At 40.9% G+C, this 25,026-nt stretch overlaps 1 pseudogene; it reads right to left on the reverse strand.

Moving 5' to 3' along the window:
- Positions 1-748: 748 nt before the first annotated feature.
- Positions 749-1,734, reverse strand: LOC143671223 (glyceraldehyde-3-phosphate dehydrogenase pseudogene; annotated as a pseudogene).
- Positions 1,735-25,026: the final 23,292 nt, after the last annotated feature.

The following is a 25,026-nucleotide window of genomic DNA, read 5'->3' on the forward strand; positions in this document are numbered from 1 at the left end:
TTTCATGCAAAACACAAAAGCAACTTTAATCAGTTATTAACATGAACATTTTTTGGTTTAGAAATTTCACTTTTAAGCATTTATCCTAAGGAAATAATTAAGGATGCACAGGAAGTTTGGCTATGAGTATGATTAATATGCTAATGCTTGTGAGAATAGGAAGCCTCATACCTTTCTAAATGTAGGAGCTTCATTAAACAAATTAAGGTACATGCCAATTTTTTTCCCAACAGAACAACGTGGTAAATCTTTGCAAGGATATTTTATGCAGACATTACAAACAGTGTTGTGGAAATATATCACTGATAAAATGGAAAGTATTGCATAGTGTATAATTTAGTAAAAAGTTGACTGCAAATAAGAATACCCATTGTAATACAATTGTTTTTTAAACCATTACATACACACACACACACACAATTGCATTATGAAATAGTCTAAATGCTATTTATCACTTTGAGGTGTAGATGTAGATAGTTTATGTTTGCTTCTTACTCACATTATCTTCTGATTTTTTTCATAGTGAACATATGCCACCTTCGTATTTTTCTTTTGGCTGGGTGTACTTTATTGATGGTACATGACAAGGTAGGGCTGTCAGTCCCGTCTCTTTTTCAAGGTCTGGGATGGAAACTGTGGAGGATGGGCAATTTTCAGCACTGGGGTATTGAGTGGAGAAAGGACTCCCTAGCAGCTGACAGCCTCTCTTCCTCTCATGCCATCACTAGGGCTGGTGGTCCAGGGGCTCTTACTCCTTGGATGCCATGCAGACCATAATGTCCACCACCCTGCTGCTGCAGCCAAATTCATTGTCATACCAGCAAATGAGCTTAAAGAAGTGGTTGTTGAGGATATCATAAGTGGAAGAGTAGGTGTCACTGTTGAAGTCGTAGGAGACAACCTTGTCCTCAGTATAGCCCAGGATGCCTTTAGAGGGTCCTCTGACACCTGTTTCAACAACTTCTTGATGCCATTGTACTTGGTCACTTTCCCCAGCTGGCTGGTCAGATGTATAATGGACATATTTGAAGTCGGGATGCAGAAGGCCATGCCAGTGAGCTTTCCATTCAGCTCTGGGATGACCTTGTCCACCTCATTGTCAGTGCTGGTAGATGAGGGGAAGATATTCTAGGCAGCCCCACAGCTTTCACACCACATTTTCCCAAAGGGGCCATCCATAGTATTCTAGGTGGCAGTGATAGCATGGACGATGGTCATGAGTCCCTCCATGATGCCCAAGTTGTCATGGATGAACTTGGCCAGAGGGGCCAGGTAGTTGGTGGTGCAGGAAGCACTGCTAATGATCTTAAGGGTGTTGTCATACTTTTCATGGTTCATGTCCATCACAAACATGGGGCCATTGGCAGATAGGGCAGAGATGATGACTCTGTTGGTTCCACACTTCAAGTGAGATCCACCCTTCTCCATGGTTGTGAAGACACCAGTGGACTCCACAATATATTCGGCACCAGCATCACTCCATTTGATATTGGTGGGATCTTGCTCCTGGAAAAAAGTAATAGGATTTCCATTGATGACAAAGTTCCTATTCTCAACCTTGATAGTGCCTTTGAACTTGCCATGGGTGTAATCATACTGGAAAATGTAGACCATGTAGCTAAGGTCAATGAAGGGGTCATTGATTGCAACAACCTGCACTTTGCCAGAGTTTACAGTGACCCTGGTGACCAGGCACCCAATGCAGCCAAGTCAGTTTATTTCAACCTTCACCATCATGCCCTTAGATGCAGCTGGCACTGCATGAAAAGATGAGATTGTCAAGTAGGGAGGAGTAGAGAGCTGCCACCTTTGTATTTTAATAAAGAAAAATTCAGATGTTTTTATATGGAAAATATATAAATATCTGAGAATGAATAATATAAAAGAAAACATGAATAAATTTGATATACACTTGATTTCTGGATACTGTATTCTGTATGTTATGAAATATAACCCTTCCCCAATTTTTTAATTTAAGAAAATCAAAATGGTCTCAGAAGTAATAATTTTGGCACTTTACAAATTATATCTAAAGTGCATATAGAATAATTGTGACAGGTGAATCAAGTCCATTTTCAAAATTAAAATAAGTTGCTGAAGGGCACTTGAACTAAGACGTATTTGCCATAACATAAGGTTACATCACTTAAAGTAGTTTATTACCATAAGTAAAAGATAAACTTATGGTATAGAATATAAATCCCCCCAATTGACCTAAGAATACTTAGTTCCCCAGGTGCTAAAACAAATACATATAGTGGGTTGTCTTAGCAATAGGAATGATTGGCTCATGGTTTTATAGGCTAGAAGGCTTGATCCTTCCTGGTATCGTAGCATTCTGGCTATCCAGCAATACTTGAATTCCGTGGCTTTTCCATCACACGACAATGTCCTTTTCTTTTTCTTCTAGTTCCACTGAGTTCCAGGTTCTGCTCTTCCATGTGGCTTTCTCTTCATTAAGTCTCCTATAATAAGAATAAAGCCAAATCTCATTCAATAGGGTCACACCTTAACTAAAAATAACATCTTCAAAAGATCCTATTTACAATGGATTCTCATCTACATGAACATATTAAGATTAAGAACATATATCCTGGGGAACATAATCCAACCTACTACAGTCCACTTTCTGGATCCCCAAAAGGTATATTCCTCCCATATGTAAAATATATTCATTCAATCACATCCCCAAACCTAGTTATTCAGAAAAATGCTAAATACAGAATCTCTTCCAAATCACTTATGGGTATTGTGTGGGTTTGAAATTATTATGTACCCCAGAAAAGCCATGTTCTCTTAATCCTAATCCTATCTTGTAGGGGCAAAACTATTGTGTACACACTTTGATTACATTATTTCCATGGAGATGTGAGCTCAACCATTTCAAGGTGGGTTGTAATTCAGTTTACTGGAGTCCTTAAAAGAAGATAGAGGGGAGGAGGGGGGAGGGAGAATGAGAGTCAGAGTTGTCACAGAGAGCAGAAAGTTGAAACCAACACACAGATGTCTAGAGCTTCAGAAGGAGCTCAGAGAACTGCATGAACCCACCAGCTGGGAGAGAAGGACAGCAGATGTCACCATGCACCATCCCATGTGATAGAGAAACCCCTGACCCCATCAGTCTTTCTTGAGAGTGGGGATCCTCTTGTTGGTGCCTTAATTTGGACATTTTCATGGCCTTGGAAATATAACTTGTAACTTAATAAATCCCCTTTGAGAAAAGCCAATCCATTTCTCATATATTGAATTCTGGCAGCTTTAGCAAAAAGAACAGATTTTGGTACCGAGTGGGTGCTGCAGTTTGCAGATACCAAATGTATAGGAATGAGTTTTTACATGGACAAGGGGAAGATTCTGGACAAATTCTGAGGACATGAATAAGAAAGGCTTGAATTGCTTTGAAGAGACTGTTAAAAATATGGACCCTAAAGGTGCTTTCAATAAGGGTTTAGATAGCAATGATGAATGTGTCATTGCAAACTGAAAGAAAAATGATCTTTTTTTTAAAGTGGCAGAGAATTTGGCAAAATTGAGTCCTGGTGTTACATGCAAGATAGAATTTGAGGGAAATTAGTTTCAATATCTAGCAAAGGAAATGTCAAAATTAAATGTGGAGATTCCAGCCTGGTTTCTTCTTACAGATTATAGTACAATGTGTCAAGAAAGGGATAAGCTGAGAAATGAACTCTTAGCTGCAAACAAACCAGAAACTGATAGCTTGGAAAATTCTGAACTTTTGGAAAATGAGACCCAAGAGAACAGGGACAAATGTGCAGATTTAACCAATTATTGAGCCAGTCGATGACATCAGAAAAAGCCAGTTTTGGAAATGCAATTTCAAGAAAGGATATGTGGAAAATCTAATTGTCTGATGGGTTGGGATCCCTGTGTGCTGCATGGAAAATTCACAAGTTTCTTGTTAGATCTATATGAACAGAACCACTGAAAGTCTGAACTAAAAGGGGCAGAAAAGGGACAAATTGAAGAAAAAAGTACTTCAAAGGCAGAACCATGGAAGTTAAGGTCTGGAGCCAGGAAATCTCAGGCAGAGAGAAGTTATACCCATGCACCTGAAGAGGATGAGTTTGCACCAAAGGCAGAGAGTTAGCCTTCTGCCTTGAAGTTCAGGAAGAGTTTTGGTGCCCCAGGCTTCAGAAAGCATGGAAGACATTCCATGGTTATTGGGGAGGGAGAGCCTGAAAACCAATCCAAATTTCTGAAGCGGATAAGCATGTGCCCTCAAGATTGCAGAGAGTCTGAGAGCTTCCCTGATGCTTGGAGAGGGTGGAGCTGATAATAAGGTGGTCTCCACAATGCTTTGATAGGTGGAAACCCTCACCCCAATGTTTGGAGAGAGAAGGACCATCATGCAAACACTTGGAAATAGTGAGGCTGCCTCTTTCTCAAGCCCTGTGGAATAAATGCCATTCTATAAGTGAATTCCAGACTTTTATATTTAATGTAGTAGGCCCTGCAGGTTTTCAGAATTGTTTAAATCCAGTGACCCTTGCTTTCCTTTCAATTTCTTCCTATGGAAATGGAAACATTTATCGTATGACTGTCCCAACTTTGTATATTGGAAGCAGATAATGTGTTCTATATTCTAAGCTTCACAGGTTTGCAGCTGGAGGAAAATTTTACCTTAGACAGACTATGCCAGTAACTGAATTTGATAAGATTTTGTACTATTTTTGTGTTGATACTTTATTTATACTGTTAATGAAATGGTTTAAGGCTTTTGTGATATTGTGAGGGAATGAATGTATTTTATATGTGGAAAGAATATATTTTTTTGGGATCCAGAGCATGGAATGTGCTGGTTTGAAAGTGTTACTTGCCCCAGCATAGTCATGCTCTTTTAATCTTAATCCAATTTTGTGGGGGCAGAAACAGCATTTGGACAGGACACTTTGATTTTTATTGTCATAGAGATGCAGCCCCACACATTCAAGAAAAGTCTTAATTAGTTCACTGGAGTCCTTAAAAAAGTTCATGCAGCAAAAGAGTCAGAGCTGCCACAGAGAGCAGAATGTTGAAACAAAGACACGAATGTCTGGAGATGCATAGGGAGCTAAGAGAGCCATCTGAACTCAGAGAATGACAGAAGATGTTGCCATATGCCTTCCCATGTGACAGATAAACCTGAAAACTGATCAGCTTTTCTTGAGAGAAGGTAGCCTCTTGTTCATACCTTAATTTGGACATTTTGATGACCTTGGAATTGTAACTTGTAACTTAATAAATCCCTTTTAAAAGCCAACCCATTTCTGGTATATTGCATTCCAGCAGTTTTAGCAAACTTAAACAGTCACAGTCTATCCTGGGGTAAATTTCCCTACAGTCTGATAGACCTATGAAACCTAGAATATAAGTTATCTTCTTCCAAAATATAGTAGTTGGGAAGGCATAGGATAAACATCTCCATTATAGAAGGAAGGAACTGGAAGAAAAACAGGGGTCAAGCATCCCCCCAAATCTGAAAGCCAGCAGGGCAAACTCCATTAGATCTCAAGGTCTGAGAATCATTTGTGGATAGATGCTTTGCCCTCTGGGATTGCTGGAGCATCACCCCCACCATTTTCATGTGTTTGCACAGTGACCATACACTCCTCAAACATCGGGGTGTAGGGTTCACCCTCTCCAAGCATCAGAAGGGTTGCCAGGCTCTCCTCAAATGCTGGAGAATGGGCCCCACCGTGTTCAAATATTGGGTTGGCAGCACTTTCCATGAATATAGGGTGCAAGGTCCACTCCCTCTAAGTCCCACAATTAATGGCCTGTGCCCTCCAAGCACAAAGGAAGCCCCCCTCTTTTTTTCTTAGTCTGGGGAGATCATTTAATCTCAGACACAGCTTCTATTTTCTGCCCTTGATGTTATTTTTCCTTCAATCAATCCATTTTCTGTCCTTTCCAGTCCAGGCTGGTACTGTTTCTGTTAAGAAAAATTTTGCAAAATTGTTGGCATTGGATGCAGTTCAAGGGGGTGTTCAAAATATCAAACTCAAGGATTTTCCACAGATCCTTCCTGGATCACATCATTTCTAATCCTGACTTCCTCTGAGATGTCAAAATGTCTATATGTTCAGTTATACCTTCTTTAGCAGAGTTGTTCAGTTAAATCCTCACATGGAACCCTTTTCTTTAGGAAGTCAATCACAAGAAGTTCAGAAAGATTCCTGATAGAGCCAAATCTGGCCCAAGTCTTAGACAGATTATACGGATAGGCTCAGAGTTTTCCAAATGAAATTCTGGTTGCTTTGTGCTTAGGAGGTTAAATCCCAACTTTTACCTTTCCTCTCACATTTTACTATAAACTGTAAGAAGAAAATCTTCCCAGCTAAATATACAAGAATATTGCTAATAAGTGTCTTTTCCAATCCAGAATCAGAACACAATTTCACCAGGTTCTCTCTTCTTTATAACAAGGATTGACTATCCCAAAGTTTTCAAGAAATCATTAATCATTTTCTTCTTTTTTTAAAAAAATATTTTATTGAGATAACTTTGCATACCATACAATCTATCCAAAGTATACTCTCAATGGCTCACAATATCATCACATAGTTGTGTGTTCCTCATCATGATCATGTTAGAACATTTGCATCACTTAAGAAAAAGTAATAAAGAGCAAAAAGAAAAAACCCATACATCCCATATCCCTTACCTCTTCTTCTCTGTGACCACTAGTATTGCAATCTACCAATTTTTTTATTCCTCATCCCCTTTATTATTTATTTATTTATTATTCTTGTTTATTTACTCATCTGTCCATGCACAGATACAAGGTTTTTACAACATGGTCACATTGTAAAAGCCATATAGTTTAAACAATCATCTTCAGGAATCAAGGCTACCAGAATAGAGTTTAACAATTTCAAGTACTTCCTTCTAGTGACTCCAATACACTATAAACTAAAATATATAAGGATAACCTCCAGGATAACCTCACAGCTCTGTTTGAAATTTTTCAGCAACTAAAATTTATTTTGTCTCATTTCTCTGTTACCCCTTTGGTCAAGAATGCTTTATCAATCACATGATGCTGTGTCTAGCTCATTTCCTAGAGTCACATCCCATGTTGCCAGGGGGATTTGCTCCCCTGGGAGTCATTACCCATGCAATGGGGAGGGCAAGGAGCTCACGTGTTGAGCTGTCTTAGAGGGAGAGTCCACACCTAAGCAACAAAAGAGGTTCTCTGAGGGTGACTCAGACATAACTGTAAGTAGGCTTTGTTTCTCCTTTGTAGGAATAAGTTTCAGAAGGGTGAGCCCCATGATCAAGGGCTCAGCCCATTGAATTAGTTTTCCCCACTGATTGTAGGAACATCAGAAATTCCCCAGATGGGGAAGTTTAATATTTTCTCCATTCTCTAAAGTTCCCCAAGGATACTTTGTAAATACTTTTTTATTCTCTGCACAAATTACTCTGGGATGTGTCAGGGCATCGTACTAACCTGTACAAACCAACAATATCTCATGCCTTATTCAAGATTCAATGTTATTATAGTGTTTGAACAAACTAACCACACAATGGAAATTAGATATTGTGCTACCAAGTATGTAAATTTTGTACCAAATAAGCATCTCAGGCTTTGGTCTCATGCAGAGATGAAGTTTAAAATATAAATCATATCATCCTTTACCCTCAATTCTCATTTGTCTTAGTCCTATCCAGATCAACTTCATTGATATATGTAGTCAAAGTCTAATCACTTTTTTCAGTGTTTTTAAAAGTTGCTGTATAGGGCAATGCTGACTTTCATAGCTTCAGAGCTCTAACTCTGAGTCTCAGGTGTCACACAAATACCCAAAGTTCCAGGAAATGAACAAGTTATGCACAAATAGCTCAGCATCTCAGAATTTAGAAATAACAATTACAACTCCAGAACAGATGTGACTGCTGTAAGAGCTTACAATCTAGGAACATTTACAATAGGCCCCTAACCGATAACCCATGCTCTCCAATTCAGTTCCATGAGTTTGCACTACAGTTAGTCCATGTGAGTGAGGCTAAGTTATATTTGTCTTTGTTTCTGATATTTCATTCAACATATTATACTCAATGTTCCATCAACTAGTTGCATGCCTCACAACTTCAATCCTACTTACAGCCTCTCAGTAGTCCATTGTATGTATACACTGCAGTTCCTTCTTCAGTTCCTCAGTCAATGTATCCTTAGGCCACCTCCATAGATTGCAAATCTGAATACTCCTGCTAGAAAAAACCAGTATGCAAATGTCCATTCCTGTCCCCACTCTCAGCTCCTTGTAGTGTATATACCTAGCAATAGGGTTGCAGGATCGTATGGCAACACCCCCTCCCCCCCACCAGCCTCCTGTGGAACCACCACAGTGCCCTCCAGAGGGGTTGGACCACTCTGTTTTCCTACCAAAAGGGAATAGGTACATCTCTTTCTCCAGATTTTCTCCAGCATTTGCATCTCTCTGTTCATATATAAACAGTTTTACCCACACATTATACAATCCAATCTAAAGACAACATCTGTGGTTCCAGGTATAATCACATAGCCATGACTTCACCTTCACAATCTATGAGGAAATTTTCTTTTCTTCTGGAAAGAATCCCATAGCCCTCCACTATATCCCCTGCTTATTGACATATAGCATTAGCATATTGCATTTATTACATTCAATGGAGTCATATTGTATTACTGCTAACTATAGACCTTAGCTTGCATAGACTATTTTTTCTTTTGTATCATGGCATTTTCAACATCTGGCAATTTTGACGTTAATCTGTTCTCACTCATGCAAAAACACTCTTACATTTGCACAATTAATCACCATTAATCACTCTAGGCATTCCTAAATTATATTGTAGCGCGAAAACCAGGATTGAGGCCGCAGGCCTCCAGGAACGTTCCGCAAAACTAGAGCAGGCTTAGACTAAGGGACTGCAGTTTTGGGAAGCAAGTGATTTATTAGCTCGTGTGCAGGGGGACCCTACGAAGATACATATACCTTTATAACAGTTGCTGCTGGGTGGGAGGCTACAGCTGCTAAACCAATACTAATTAATAGAACAAGGAACCCAATAGGGAGCAGAAGCCAACAATTAGTCTAGCTTATAAGGAATACTAGGGGCTGTGGCTAGGGAAACACAGGGGAGTTTAGGGAGTGTGCTGAAAGTTTAGGAGTACTTATGAGGGGAGGGAGTGGATATTCAGACTGGTTTGCAGCTCCTCAAGCTTCAGTTGTGTGTAGATCAGTCAGCTTCCAGGGGTGACTGAAGCAGGGCTTGACATCTCTTCAAGCTTTGGCCGTGCGCATATCAATCAGCTTCCAGGAGTAACTGCAGCAGGGCTTGATGATCTTTTCAAGCCTTGGCCATGCATGGGTCAGCCAATTCCAGTTCTGCTGGAGGGGGATGCGATGGCTTTCAGAAAATGACGCGGGTCGGGTGTCCAGGGACAGTGGTACACTCCCAGGGGTCATCTGCCACGGCTCTCTTGACCCAGGAGTGGTGGATCCACGGAATGATCTCTGCGACTTTGACAGCTGTAGGGGTAGCTAAGACAACACAATAAGGGCCTCTCCATTGAGGCTGGAGTGAGCCTTTTTTCCAATCTTTGACCCACACTGAATCCCCAGGCTCAAATTCATGAATGGGAGGATAGATGCTGAGAGGTTCAGACACGGCCTCCAATGCTTTCCATTTTAACTCGTTCAGGACCGGTCCCAGCTGCAGTAGGTGTTGATTCAGACTTAGACTTCCAATTTCTCTGAGGTTTCCCTGTAGAACCCTAGTAAGGGGTGGCGGCCTTCCATATATTAATTCAAAGGGAGAGAATCTCATTTTTTTAATTGGGGTGGGCCTGATTCTAAATAAAGCTATAGGGAGCGCCTGTATCCAGGTCAGTTTCGCCTCCTGGCAGATCTTTCTTAACTGTCCCTTTAGAGTTTGATTCATCCATTCCACTTTCCCACTGCTCTGTAGCCAGTAAGCAGTGTGGAGCTTCCAAGTTATCTGTAAAGCTTTTGCCAGCTTTTGAAGGGCTTCAGCCACAAAAGCAGGGGTAAGTGGCATCCCATACTGAGGAATGATTTCCTTCAGGAGGGCTCGTGCCACTTCCTGCGTAGTTTCTGAATGTGTGGGATATGCTTCTACCCATCCTGAGTAGGTGCAGACAAATACAAGAAGGTATTGATATCCTTGGGCCCATGGCAGCTCTGTGAAGTCCACCTGTAGATTTTTGAATGGGCTGAAGCCAGCCAGCTGGTAGTTCAGACTCCCCAGTTTTGTGCTGGGCTGCTTGGCATTGTTTTTTTGACAGGTAATGCATCTCTTGCATGCTAGTTTCACCCAGGAGGGAAGCCTAGGTATGTAGAGGTGGGCACTCAGGATGGCAGTAAGAGCTTTTTCCCTGAAGTGAGTCTGGTGATGGACATGCTGTATGAAAGGCCATGCTAAGTTTTCAGGAATTACAATGCATCCATCGTGTAATATCCACCATCCCTCATGATTCATTTTCCCTTCCTTGCATAACCAGCTGCTTTCCAGCCTTGAGTAAGTTGGTGTTTTCTTCCAGCACCGTAATGGATGGGGGATGAGAGGGGCGACAAGCAGTTTGTCCTTTGGGGGAAGCGTTAGGTGCCCTAGCGCGGTATGCTTGGCAGCTGAATCTGCTTTTTGGTTGCCTCTAGCCGTTAAGGAGTTGCCTTTTTGATGACTGCAGCAATGAATAACTGTTATAGCAGTGGGGGCCCATACAGCTTCCAACAGAGCTAGAATTTCTGGTCCATATTTAACATGCTTTCCTCCAGCTGTCTTTAGTCCCCGCTCTTTGTATAATGCCCTGGGTACATGTAGGGTTGTGAATGCATACTTTGACTCAGTATAAATATTAGCCTCCTGTCCTGCTGCCAATTGTAGACCCCAAGTGAGTGCTATGAGCTCAGCTTTCTGGGCTGATGTTTCTGCAGGCAGGGCTTCTGCCTCTAAAACATCTGCTAAAGTAACAATGGCATATCCTGCATAGCACTCCATCTTTTATCATACTGCTCCCATCAGTGAACAGTTCGATGTCAGGATGTTTTAATGGTCGGTCTTTAAGGTCAGGTCGGCTGGAGTAGACTTCGTCTACAGTTTCCACACAGTCGTGTTCTGGGGCTCCTGGCCTGATGGGCAGCAGGGTGGCTGGGTTGAGGGTCTGACAGACTCCAAGCTGTAACTTTGGGGTTTCACATAAAGTGACCTGATACTTGGTAAGCCTTGCATTTGATAGCCAGAGATGCCCTTTTTGTTCCATGAGGTTGGTGACTGAATGGGGGACCAGCACAGATAGCTTCTGCCCGAATGCCAGCTTCCCAGCTTCATGGACCAGGAGGGCAGTGGCTGCAACAGTTCTCAGGCAAGAGGGCCACCCCAGTGCTACATTGTCTAGCTGTCTGGAGAGATAGGCAACAGGCCTTTTCCACGATCCAAGGGTTTGGGTTAAAACCCCAATGGCCGTTCCTTCCCGCTTATGGACAAACAGGGTGAAAGGTTTTTCTAAGTCTGGGAGGCCTAAACTTGGGGCTTGCATAAGCAATGTTTTTAGACATTGGAAAGCATGTTCCTGCTCAGTTCCCCATTAGAATGGGTCCCGATCACCCCCTTTAGTGGCTTCATAGAGGGGCTTGGCTAAGAGCACCTAGTTTGGAATCTAGACTCTGCAGAACCCAGTGGCTCCTAAAAATTCTCTAATTTGTTTTCGGGAGGTTGGTGTGGGGATTATACAAATTACCCACTTGCGCCTGGCCCCAGGCTTCGGGTTCCCTGTTGAAAGTAAAAACCTAGGTATTTGACCTGCTGTTGTCAGATTTGGGCTTTTTACAAGACACGCGGTAACCCGCCTGATCTAGGTGGCAGAGGAGATGCTCCATCCCTTGCTTACAGTCATCAAGAGACTCGGCAGCGAGCAGGAGGTCATCTACATACTGCAGGACAGTACAATTATAATTTCTGGCTTGGAATGACTGTAAGTCTTTCCCCAGTGTTTGCCCAAAAATAGTGGGAGAATTCTTAAACCCTTGAGGCAGCTGGGTCCAGGAGTATTGCCTTTTGTTTCCCTCAGAGGGCCTTTCCCATTCAAAGGCAAATATCTCCTGACTAACTGGGGCTATTCGTATGCAGAAGAAGGCATCTTTTAAGTCCAAACAAAAGAACCAGTTAGCTTTCCCTGGGACCAGGCTGAGGAGGGTGTATGGATTTGGAACCACAGGATGGATCATTTCTGTGGCTGCATTAACTGCTCGCAGGTCCTGGATGGGGCAGAATTCCCCGGTTTGAGCTTTTCTCATGGGCAGCAGTGGAGTGTTCCATGGAGAGTTGCACGGTCGGATGATTCAGTGTTCTTCTAACCGCACCAAGTGGCTTTGAATCCTTTTGAGGGATCAGATACTGTCACACTTCCACGGGGCGTCATGGGTTTCAAAGCAATTATTAATGGAGGGCAGTTTTTGGCTAAACCTGGTGGGTTATGCTTTGCCCAGACACTCGGTATGTCTGGGAATGGTAGTTTAGGGGAAATTTCCCCTCCGTTTTTGGGCTTCTCATGCAGCCGCCACTCTTCTCGTGTAGGTGTAGTTAAAGACAGGATTTTCCGTGGGCCACTAATTTTCAGTGAGGCTTTTTCTCCAGGGCCAAAGGTAATTTGGGCATGCAGCTTTCTGAGGAGGTCTCACCCTAACAATGGCAGCAGGCATTCAGGCATATACAGAAACTGATGGGACACAGAGTGGCCCCCAATGCTGCACACTCTGGCTTTTAGGAATGGCCTTCTTCGTATTATACATGTGGCACCCACATCTATCATTCAGCCAGAAAATGGGCAACTATTCCCCAGGGGCTGAGTCACTATAGAGTGCTCAGCACCAATATCCACCATGAAGTTCATTGTTTGGTCTCCTAATTTCACTTTGACCATGGGTTCCCGGGGAACTAAAGATATGGAACCCGGTCTGTCCTAATCAGTGAGTTCATCAGCAACCACGGCAATGGTGTAGGGTCCAGATGAGGTCTGGGGCTAATGTTCTGCCTCCTTCTACCTGCTAGTGAGGTGATTTTATTGGGACACTCGTTCTTCCAGTGCCCCTCTTCTTTGCAATAAGCACACTGATTCCGACCTAAGGGTGCTCGGGCTTGCCACATTTTTCTTGATTGGGGGCCCTGATCCTGCTTCTCAAAGGCAGCAGCAATCATTTGAGCTTTCTCTCTGAATTCTCGCTTCCTTTCTTTAGCTTCTACCTGGTCCCGATTGACAAATGCCTTTGTGGCCCCCTCTATTAGTTGACTCGTGTTCATACCTGCAAACCCATCTAGCTTTTGGAGCTTACACTGAATGTCAGGTGCTGACTGCCCTACAAAAGCGGCATTGATTAGCATTTGGCTCTCTGGGGCTTCAGGATCAAATGGTGTGTATTGGCAGAAGGATTCTGTTAGGCGCTCAAGAAAATCACTTGGAGGCTCATCTGGCTTCTGCAAGTCCTCTTTGATCTTGGTCATATTGGTGGTTTTTCAGCTGCCTTTCCAGAGGCCCTGGATTAGGGCCTCATGGAATCTTTGGAGGGACTGCAACCCTGCATCAGTGTTTGGGTCCCACTCTGGGTCCTCCCCTGGAAAACTGCGGGCGGCGTATTGGGCCATCAGGGGCGTTCTCCTCCAGGTGTTTCTGCACCACCCCCACCACATGCTGATGCTCCTCAGTGCTGAGAAGTGTTATAAGTAGCTGATTGCAGTCCGGCCAAGTAGGCTGGTGGGTCTGGATAATGGACTGGAACAGGTCAACCATCGTCTAGGGCCTCTCAGTGTAGGACAGCGTGTGATTCTTCCAGTTCAGCAAGTCAGTAGAAGTGAAGGGGATATGTATGAAGTTTCTTCTCCCTACCTGAAAGTCTCCCTGGGCATCGACATAAGGAGGGCCTCGGGAATCTCTCAGAGACATTAAGGGTGTGGCTGTGGGTGGAGCAGCTACAGCCAGCCGGGGCCGCAACTGCCGTGGCTCGGAGGTCCAGGGATGGCTGGGCTCAGTGAAGCCTCAGGAGATGCCTCTGGGTTGCTGGGGGGATCAGGGGTTGCTGCGGAGGAGCTCAGCTGGGCCGTGGGTATCGGTGGCACAAAGTAAGGCGCGAGGTTTTCTTCTTCTTCCAGTGGTCTGGATAAAACTGGAACCTTGGACTTATTGCCTGGTTTCTTGTGGGATCCCTCCAATGCCTGGGCAAGAAGCACCTGGCAATGTCCATCAAAGCAAGTTTTTATCCACTCTGGCTTCTTTTTTGCGACCTCCATCCAGGTGGCAATGTTGGGAAACTGATCTGGGTGTCCAGGCATCCCTGACACTATATTATAAACTGTTTGTACTTTCTCTAAGTCAAAAGTTCTCTCAGGTGGCCAATCTACCCCAAGAGTGGGCCATTCTAGCCTACAGAATTTCCTGAGTTGACCAGGGGTCAGCTTGACTCCCCAGTCACTAGTAAAAGCCTCCTTAAAGTTGGACATTATGCACCGCAAGGGTGTCTTACTAGATTCCCCCCCCATATCGGTGGAGCCAACAGATAGGGGGAAGGGTGTACAGACAAACAACAAAGGGATTTTAGATGACTTAGCACTTCATTTGGTCTGGCCGCTCCCCTAGAGGGGACGTTGGGTGCCTCTTGGCTTTGGTGGTCCGGTATAAACCCCCGACCGGCCCCTTTTTGGGGTTGCCCACCCTTAACCGTATGAGGATCGCCACGGACTCGCAGAATCTGAACTCACTTGTGGCTTGGTGCTCAGCTCCTGTGGCCCAGGACTTCCATTCACTCAGTCATGCACATTCAATCAACACTCCTCCTGCACCGCCCTTCCCGAAACCGAATCTGAAGACTCCTGTTTCCCTTGATCCTCCAGATGGAGACCGGTACTCGGAGAGTCTTGGGGGTTGATCAGGCCCCCCTTCCACTCAGGCCCCTGGCCTTCTATGAGTGGGCTGATAACCTGACGCACTCGAGTGCTTACCAGTCAGACGGGCGGTGCTCCTGACACTTGGTTCCCGAAACTATCCCGGATTCGTAGCCGCTCCGGCAGTGACGACGCCCTGGCCAGGGAGGTCAGGAGTCCAAGATGGGAAGATCCTGGTGCCAGCACTGGATTCCGTTGGGTCTCCGGTCTGGGCACCGCCGCGGGCAAGGAAGGTGAGAATGTCGCCCCCTCTTACATCCCAGACGAGCCCCCAGAAATGCAGCATGAAAACCAGGATTGAGTCCGCAGTCCTCCAGGAATGTTCCTCAAAACTAGAACAGGCTGAGACTAAGGGACCGCAGTTTCAGGAAGCAAGTGATTTATTAGATTATGCGCAGGGGGGCCCAGCTGAGTCAGCTCAAAAGTCTGATCCTCGAACAAAAGGCAACCTTAGCTTTTATAGACTGTACAGTATGTTAAAGACAAGGTAAACAATTGGCAGATTTAAGTTAAGAATGGCCCAGGGCTTATAGACTGTTGAGGGGCCCCCACCCCAGGAATATCTTATCTTGCCTATGTGCATTTTCACCAGTTCCTGAAGACTAGGGGAAAGGGTTTCAGGATTTTCCACAGAGAGCACAGCTAAATCAAAAAGAGTGGGAGGCCTGTCTGCTACAATATCTTCTTAGTCTTTACCCACTATCTTTCCTTCTGGTGCCATACATGCTCCCAGCCCTTCCCCCTCAGTCATATTCACATTCAGCTTCATTCAGTGTCCTTGTATTGTTGTGTAAGAGCAGATAATATCAGGTTATCCATTTCTGGATCTTTACAATCAGTGCTGCTGCAAATTCTGTATGCCTTGAACACCAGTCTCTACCCTCTTGCTATCTCCTGATAAACTGTATTCTTAACTTTAGTTCTCAAAATTCACTCATTAATGTTAGTTCATATTAGTGAGACCATACACTACTTGTCCTTTTATTTCTGGCTGATTTCAGTCAACATGATGTCCTTAAGGTTCATCCATGTCGTTACATGCTTTACGGCTTTATTCTGTCTTGCAGATGTGTAATGTTCCATCATGTGTATATACCATGGCTTGTTTAACCACTCATCCATTGATGGAAATTTTGGCTGTTCCCTACTCTTGGCAATCATGAAGAATGACACTATAAACATCAATGTGCAAATGTCTGTTTGAGTCCTTGCCTTCAGTTCCTCTGAATGCATGTCTAGTAATAAGTTGGCTGGACAATATGGTAATTCTACTTTGCTTCCTGAGGAACTGCCAAACTGCCCTTCAGAATGATTATACCATTCTACATTCGCATCAACAGTGAATAAGGTTGCCTCTTTCTTCACATCATCTCCAGCATTTATAATTTCTTGCTTTCTTGATAATCCCTAGTGAGTGTGAAAAGGTACCTCACTGTGGTGTTGATTTGCCTTTCCCTAATAGCCAGTGAAGTTGACCATCTTTTCAAATGCCTTCAGCCATTTGAAGTGTCTGCTCATGAATTTTGCCCATTTTTAAATTGGATTGTTTGTTTTTTGTTATTGAGTTATAGGATCTCTTTATATATTTTGGGTATTAATCCCTTATCTGATATGTGGCCTCCAAATATTGCCTCCAAGTGTGTAGGCTGCTTATTACTTTCCTGACAAAGCTTTTTGATGCACTAATTGTTTAAATTCAGGAGATACCCTTTATCTATTTCTTTTTTCATTGCTTGTGTTTGGGTATAAAAGGTCTAACAAACCACCTCTTATCACTGATTTATGAGATATTTCCCTATATTTTTTAAATAAAATTTTATGGTCTTAAGTCAAATGTTTAGGTTTCTCATCTATTTTGAGTTAATTTATGTATATGGTGGGACGTGGGACCTCTTTTATGCTTTTGCATACAGATATCCAATTCTGCAAACATTGTTTATCGAAGAGGATGCTCTGTTCTTGTTGGGTTGTCCATTGGTCAGTATATCTATCTCTATGCCAGTACCATGATGTTTTGACCACTGTAGCTTCATAATAGGATTTTAAGTCAGGCAGTGTAAGCCCTCTCACTTCATTTTTCTTTCTCAAGATATTTTCAGTTATTTGAGTCACCCTGACCATCCAAATAAAATTGGCTATTGTTTTTGCTAATTTTAGCAAATTTGCTAATTTAGCTAATTTACCTTTAACTGAAAGGTAAGTTGTTGTGATTTCAATTGGTATTACATTAAATCTATAAATCAATTTGGGTAGACTTGGCATCTTAACTATATTCAGTCTTCCAATCCATGAATACAGTCTGCCTCTCCATTTATTTAAGTCTTCCATGATTTCTTTTAGCAGTTTCTTGTGATTTTCTTTGTACAGTTCTTTTGTGCCCTTAGTTAAATTTATTTTCAAATGTTTGATTCTTTTGGTTTTTATAGTAAACAGAATTTTTTTCATGGTTTCTTCCTCAGATCCCTATTACTAGTGTATAGGAATGCTAGTGATTTTGTGGTTTATCTTGTACCCTTTTGCTACTTTCCTGTAGTCATTTACTAGTTCTAGTAGCTTTGCTGTAAAGTTTTCATGATTTGGCATATGGTATCATGCCATTTGCATACAGTGAAAGTTTTACTTCTTCCTTTCCAATCTGAATGTTCTTCTTCTTTTTTTTTTTCCTTTTCGAATTGCTCTGTCTATAACTTCCAGCACAATATTCAATAACTATGACAGTGGGCATCCTTGTTTTGTTCCTGATCTTACAGGGTAAACTTGCAGTCTTTCCCCATTGATTATGATGCTTTCCATGGGTTTCTCATAAATTCCTTTTATCATGTTAAAGAAGTTCCCTTCTCTACCTTCTGAACTGTTTTCATCATGAAAGGATGTTGAATTTTGTCAAATGCCTTTTCTACATCAATTCAGATGATCATGATGCTTTCACTCTTTGACTTATTGAAATGGTGCTTTACCTTAGGTGATTTTCTTGTGTTGAATCAGCCTTGCATACCTGCAATAAATCCCTTTTGCCCATGGTGTATCATTGTTTTAATGTGCTGCTGGTTTTGATTTCTGAGTATTTTATGAAGGATTATTGCATTTATATTCATTAAGGAGATTGAATTGTAATTTTCTTTTCTTGCATTATCTTTGTCTGACTTTGGCATTACAATGATGTTGGTTTCATAGAATGAGTTAGGTAGCTGTGCTGGTTTGAATCTATTATGGAACTCAAGAAAAGCCATGTTTTAGTCCTGATCCAGTCTTGTACGAGTAGCCATTTCTTTTACTCCTGCCTCAGTACTGTTTTATTAGATTATATCCATGGAAATATGACATGCCCAATTATGGGTGTGACCTTCTGATTAGATGGGGATGTGATTCCATCCATTTCAGAAAACTCTTGATTAGTTTACTGGAGTCCTTTAAAAAATGAAACTTCTTTGAGAGAGCTCAGAGCTGATGCAGACACTTGGTCAACACTTGTTTTGGGGCTGACAGAGACAACTTGAGACCCAGATCTTTGGAGTTTCAGGGTCCAGCAGACATTGCCATGAGCTTTCCCCTGAGATATTAAGGAAATCAGAACCCAGAGTTGTGTCCCAAATGAGCAAAGTGAAGTTCACAGATGCCAAGTGATGAATCCCCACAGAAAACAGAGGATGAAAGCAATGTGGGCTCAGAGCAAGGGACTAGCTGATGCCAGTCTTTGAATGTGACAATCTGATTATTAAGTGTCTTGCAGTGTGTGTATTTGTATGTATTCCGCTTGGTGTATGGCTGTGCTTCTGGATCATCAATTTTATGTCTTTTCTAAGAAATTGAAATATTCCATGATTATTTCCTTCATTATTCTTTCTGCCCCCATCCCCACTTTTCTCCTTCTGAGTGACCTATAGTATGTATATTTATGGGCTTCATTTTGTCATTCAATTCCCTAAGATCCTGCTCATATTTTTCCATTCTTTTTCCTATCTGTTCTTTTGTGCATAGGATTTCAGCTGTTCTATCCTCTAGTTTACTAATTCTTTCTTATGACTCTTCAAATCCACTGTTGTAGATCTTTAGTGTTGTTTTTTTCTTCATTGTGACTTTCATTACCATAAGCTCTGCCATTTTTTTTAAACTTTCAAGTTCTTCCTTATGTTTGCCCAATGACTTCTTTATATCCTTCAACTCTTTTGTCATATCTTCCTTCAACTCATTCAGTTTTTAAACTATTTTACATATTTGCTTGAATATCATAAGTTAGTTGTTTTAACTCCTTTATTTTATTTGAAATGTTGGTTTATTTCTTTTACTGGGCCATACCTTTTATTTTACTAGTATGACTCATTATGTTTTGTTTGTATCTTGGCATTTAATTTCTTTAGTGGGTTTATTCTCATGTTAGTTTTCACTCTTTTACCAAGTGTTTTCTTATTACTTCGTTTTGTTCTCTATCTGTTCTTTAGCATTCAGTTCAATCGATTTTTTATCTCCAATGTAACTTCTGTTTAACTGATCAGAATTTTTCAGCTCTTGTTATTCTAGTTATTACCCTGCCTATATAGAACCTTTTTCTGAGGAAGATCTCTTCAGATATGATCAATTACAGTCATATTTTCCCAGACCAGATAGGCCCAGGTCTCAGGAGAAGGCTGTAACTAATATCACTTTCCCTGAGGGTGAGGTCCAGTAGTTTGTCTGAATTTCCTTTGAGACATCTGGATTCTGTGCTTTTCCTGTCCTGCCCAGCATGTGGCACTGTCAATCTTCAGCTTCCCACCAGAATAATGTGATATGATAACTTTAATTTTCACCAGCTTCTTCCTCCTAGTGACGTGGTTGAGACAGGGATTGAGATAGTAAGTAGGCTTTAGCTGTTTCTGTTTTCCAGTCCCTGGAGCCTGAATTGCATGAAGGATGGCTGCCACTTGAGCTGGGCCCCACTACCATTTTCTTGGGTGCACCCTTTAGGGAATTATTCACATTTACCTGACTAGTTACTTTTTTCCCTCAGATTTGTCTTAATTCTACCCTTGCCTGGGGCATTGCTGAGGCCTGAGAATGCTGGCAGTTCTATCTAATAGGATGTTAATAAGTGGAAAAAATAAAGAGAAGAAAAGCATGTCCAGAGCCAGACCTCATCTCCCTAGGTTTGCCAATAAGGAGTTGGAGTTGGCACACAGCTCTATGTGTCCCCAGGTTCTATGTGCTCCCTTCTCTTGGGGCCCAGCCCTTTCCCAGTATTTTGTGCTGTCCAACTCAAAAATCTTCTGTTGTGTTTCTTTTTTTCTACAGGCACTGCTCCCTCTCTGCCAGGGTGCAAACTCCTGGTTCCTTTAGTACTAACCCCAAGTATACCTGTGCCCGGGCCTGTTTTTAGCAGTCTGAATTTGTTAATTAATTCTGCAATTGGAGCTTGATTGAGCCAACTTCCTTGCTCCTGGTAGGGTCTGTTTCTTTACCCCTCAGGGAACCAGCCTGCCATGCCTGTGTCTCCTTGGTTTGGGAGACTTACAGTTCTGTGTGGGACCTCATCCATTCCACCCATCCCAAACTGGTGCATGATGTGTGTCCAGTCACTGGTGCACCCCCTACCATTGTTCCATACAGTTCCTGGCTATTTACTAGCTACTCTGGACAGTGAACTATATTCCACACCTCCATATGCCAACATCTCACCCTCTAATCATTTTCTTCTAAGGCCTCATTGGAACTAACTTTAATTTTCATATTTCTACAAACAGTTTCTTCAAAGTAATCCAGGCTTTTTCTATAAAGTGCCTCACAATTCTTCCAGCTTTTACCCATTATCTAATTCCAAAGTTTTCCCCTCATTTTTAGGTGCTTGCTATGGTAGGTCCTCATTTTCAGTTCCAAAATCTGTCTTAGTTTTCCAGCTGCTAAATCAAATAGAGTACAATAAGATAGCTTAAGAACAGGAATTTACTGGCTCATGGTTTGAAAGGCTTGAAGTTTTGCTTTCTTCCATGGTCAGTAGCATTCTTGCTGACTAGCAGTCCTTGGTTTACTTGGCTTTCCATGACCTATTGCAATGTCTTCTTTTTCTTCTGCATTCAACTGTCTTCCAACTACTGCTCCTTCATGCAGCTTTCTCTTCATAAAGTATTTAGGGATAGGATTAAGGTTAAATTTCATTTAGTTGGACCCTACCTTAACTAAAAATAACGTCTTTAAAAGTTTCTATTTGCAGTAGGTTTATATCCACAGGAATGGATTAAGTTTTAAAATATGTTTTATCCGGAGTATACAATTCAACCTGCAACAAATATATGCATATTTAGTATACCATAGGCATAGTATTTTGAGTGGGAAAAGATTTCACAACATTGCATTTAGAAAATTGAACCACACTTTGGGGAAAAATAGAAAAAAAAAACACAACTTGTGTCCTTATCACACAAAATCCATATCCCCACACAAAATCCAAATGTGACAAAGAAACTTAAAATTTTAGAAGAAACATAAGTGAACATTTATAAATTTTTTGTGTTGAGAAAACATTTCTATAAGTTTGGTCCACAAACTGAAGGTATAAAGAAAATGTGAGCACCTAGACAATAGAAAAATGAAAAATTTTGGTAACACAAATGTGTTGGTTTGAATCTGTTATGTACTCAAAAAAAATTCATGTTCTTCTAATCCAACCTTGTGGATGAAGAACTATCGTGGGTGGAACTATCTGATTAGGTTGTTTTCATGCAGATGTGAACCATCCAGTTGTGGGTGGGATCTTTGGATTAGGTGGTTTTCATGAAGATATGGACTACCAATTCAAGATGGGTCCTAGTCATTTTACTGGAGCACTCTATGAAGAGAATGAAAGGTAGAAAACAGAGAGAGAACTCAGAGCTGACACACAGAGCAGAGAGATGAAACCAACTGACAGATGTTTGGAGAAAGAACATGTCTTGGGAGATGCTAATCTAGAGATGAAATTCAAAACTTACCCAGAGAAGCCAAGAGAGGTAAGATGCTTAGAGAAATAAAACCTCACAGAAGAGTCCAGGAGGACCCATAGGAGGTGAGAGAGCCATTTTGAAAGCAATCCGAGAGAAATGGGCCAGCAGATGTTACCATGTGCCTTCCCATATGACGAAGAAACCCTGGACAACATTGGCCATTCTTGAGTGAAGGTATCTTCTTTTTGATGCCTTAATTTGGACATTTTCATGGCCTTAGAACTGTAAATTTGTAACCTAATACATCCTCTTTGCAAAAGCTTATCCATTTCTTGCATAATGCATTCTGGAAGCATTAGTAAACAAACAGCAGAAGTCACTTGAATTTTCTTTTAATGGCAGTCTGGAATATATGATTTGGAAATCGGTAAGAAAGAAATATTCTTATATAAATAATATAAGCTCATTTTAGTAAAGTTGCAGTCAAAGAAATAAAAGTGTTTAATGAAAATGAGGAATATCTTAAGCCACACTTGAGAACATAGAAAGGGGTATTAGAACAATGATGTTCAATTTCTCACCTATCTATTGTTGTCAAGAGTACAAGATAGCAGGCAAGCTCATAAGTTATATGTGGGTGGCTTAACTCGCAAAAGGAACTGCAGTACTGATGTATACCATGAAAACCCTCAAAATAAGAAAAACTTTTGAGCAAAAATGTAATTTAGCATTATATCCTAAAGAAATAAAGATGAAAGCTAAGATTTATGCATAAGGATATTATGCAATGTTGTTCAAAATAATGAAAATTTTGGAATAACAACATAAGTGGTGAATTAAATATAAAATATCCATAGAATAGAATATTATGCATTTATTAAAATGTACATTGTAGAAATAAATTAAATGACATGCTATACATTCATTTATAACATAGTAATGAGGAAAAGAATACAAAATAAGATGCACAATGTGTTCCTAATTATAGCAGAATGTGCATAAATCTATAAAATAATTGAGGGATCATATTATTAAAGTCTCAGCTGTTTCTTCTGGGTACAAATACACTGGGGTATTTAATTTTTTTTCCTTATTAAGGTCGATTTTCCAAGTTTTTACAATGTGTTTATGTCACTTTACAAACCTGTAAAAAGAATATAAAGTAATTAAATACATTTTATGAAATGCTTATCTTTAATATCCTCCAAAATGTTTTGAAGAGACCTATTTACAAAATAATCTTTGCAGCATCATTGTTCATTCTAGCCATTCCTAAATTATATCATATCAGTCTTAATCCTGTCTTTCCATCTGGTGTCATAGGTACTCCAGCCCTTCTCCCTCAACCATGCTCACATTCAGCTTCATTCAATGCACTTATATTAATGTGTTACCATCAGATAGTATTATACTATCTATTTCTGAATTTTTGCAATCAGTCCTTCTCCCCAGTCTATATTAATTCAGCACTGAATGTCCAATATCTACCCTCTTTCTATCTCCTGATAACCTGTGTTCTTAACTTTGACTCTCAAAGTTCACTCATTAATGATAGTTAATATTAGTGAGACATGAGACCATACAGCATTTTTCCTATTGCTTCTGGATAATGTCACTCAGCATAATGTCCTAAAGTTCATCCACATTTTTACATGCCTCATGACTTTATTCTGTCTTACAGTTGCATAATATTCCATCATATGTATATACCACAGCTTTTTTAACCACTCATACATTGATGGACATTTGGGTTGTTTCCATCTCTTGGCAACTGTAAACAATGTTGCTATAAATATTTGTGTGAAAATGTCTGTTTGTGCTTTTGTCTTCAGTTCCTCTGAACATATACCCAATAATGGGATAGCAAGATGATATGGCAATTCTATTCTTAGCTTCCTGAGGAACTTCTAAGCTGCTTTCCAGAGAGATTGTACCATTTTATATTCCCATCAACATTAGATAAGGTGCCTTTTTCCTCCACATCCTTTCCAGCACTTGTCACTTTCTTTTTTTTTGATAATGGCTATTGTAGTGGGTGGGACATGATATCTTATTGTGGTTCTGCTTTGCACTTCCCCAATAGCTAGTGAGGTTGAACATCATTCCATATGCCTTTTAGCCATTTGTAGTTCCTACTCTGAAAAGTGTCTGTTCATGTCTTTTGCCCAAGTTTAAATTAGGTTTGCCCAAGTTTAAATTAGGTTGTTTATCTTTTTGTTGTTGAGCTGTAGAATCTCTTTATAGTTCATGGATATTAAACTCTTTCTGTAGGCTGCCTTTTTACTTTCCTGACAAAGTTTTTTGATGCATAAAAGTGCTTAATTTTTTCATTGTTCTTGTTTTGGGTGTAAGATCTATGTCCTTGGGTCTTAAGTGAATCTCTTGTAAACAGCATATAGATGAATCCTGTTTCTTTTCTAATCCATTCTTCCAATCTATGTCTTTTGATTGGGGAGTTTAATCTATTAACTTTTTTTTTTTTTTTTTTTTTTTTTTTTTTTTTTAAAGGAAAGACAGAAGGAAGGAAGGAAGGAAGAAAGGGAAACATAGACAGATAGAAGGAAGGAAGGAAGGAAGAAAGGGAAACATCTTTAAAATTTCTTGTTTTATGTATTTGTTTTTCCGTTTTTTGTTACATGGGCTGGGCCGGGAATCGAACCGAGGTCCTCCGGCATAGCAGGCAAGCACTTTGCCCGCTGAGCCACACGGCCCGCCTAATCTATTAACTTTTAATATTAATTAGGATAAAGATGTACAACCTTCAACCATTTTTCCTATTAGATCTTATCTGTCATATCTTATTTTTCCTTTTAACCCTATTAGTTACCTTTCTTGCTGATTTTCATTTTTACACATCCAACCTCTCTCTACTATCTTTTCATGTCCACTAGTAATGCTTGATTTATCATTTCTTGTAGAGCTGTTCTCTTCTTCATGAACCATCTTAGTGTCTGTAAATATTTTTAAATCTCCTTCATTTTTCAAGGACAGTTTTGTGGAATATAGAATTATTGGCTGCCAGTTTTTCTACTTTCAGTGTCAAATATATCATTTCACTGCCTTCTTGCCTCCCTGGTTTCTTCTGAGAGATCCACACTTAGTCTTTTTGAGCATCCATTGTATGTAATAGATTGTTTTTTCTTGCTGCCTTAAGAATTCTCTCTTGTCTTTGGATTTGATAATCTGATTAGTA

The sequence above is a fragment of the Tamandua tetradactyla genome, chromosome X, assembly GCF_023851605.1.
Source record: "Tamandua tetradactyla isolate mTamTet1 chromosome X, mTamTet1.pri, whole genome shotgun sequence".
NCBI classification, from domain to species: domain Eukaryota; kingdom Metazoa; phylum Chordata; class Mammalia; order Pilosa; family Myrmecophagidae; genus Tamandua; species Tamandua tetradactyla.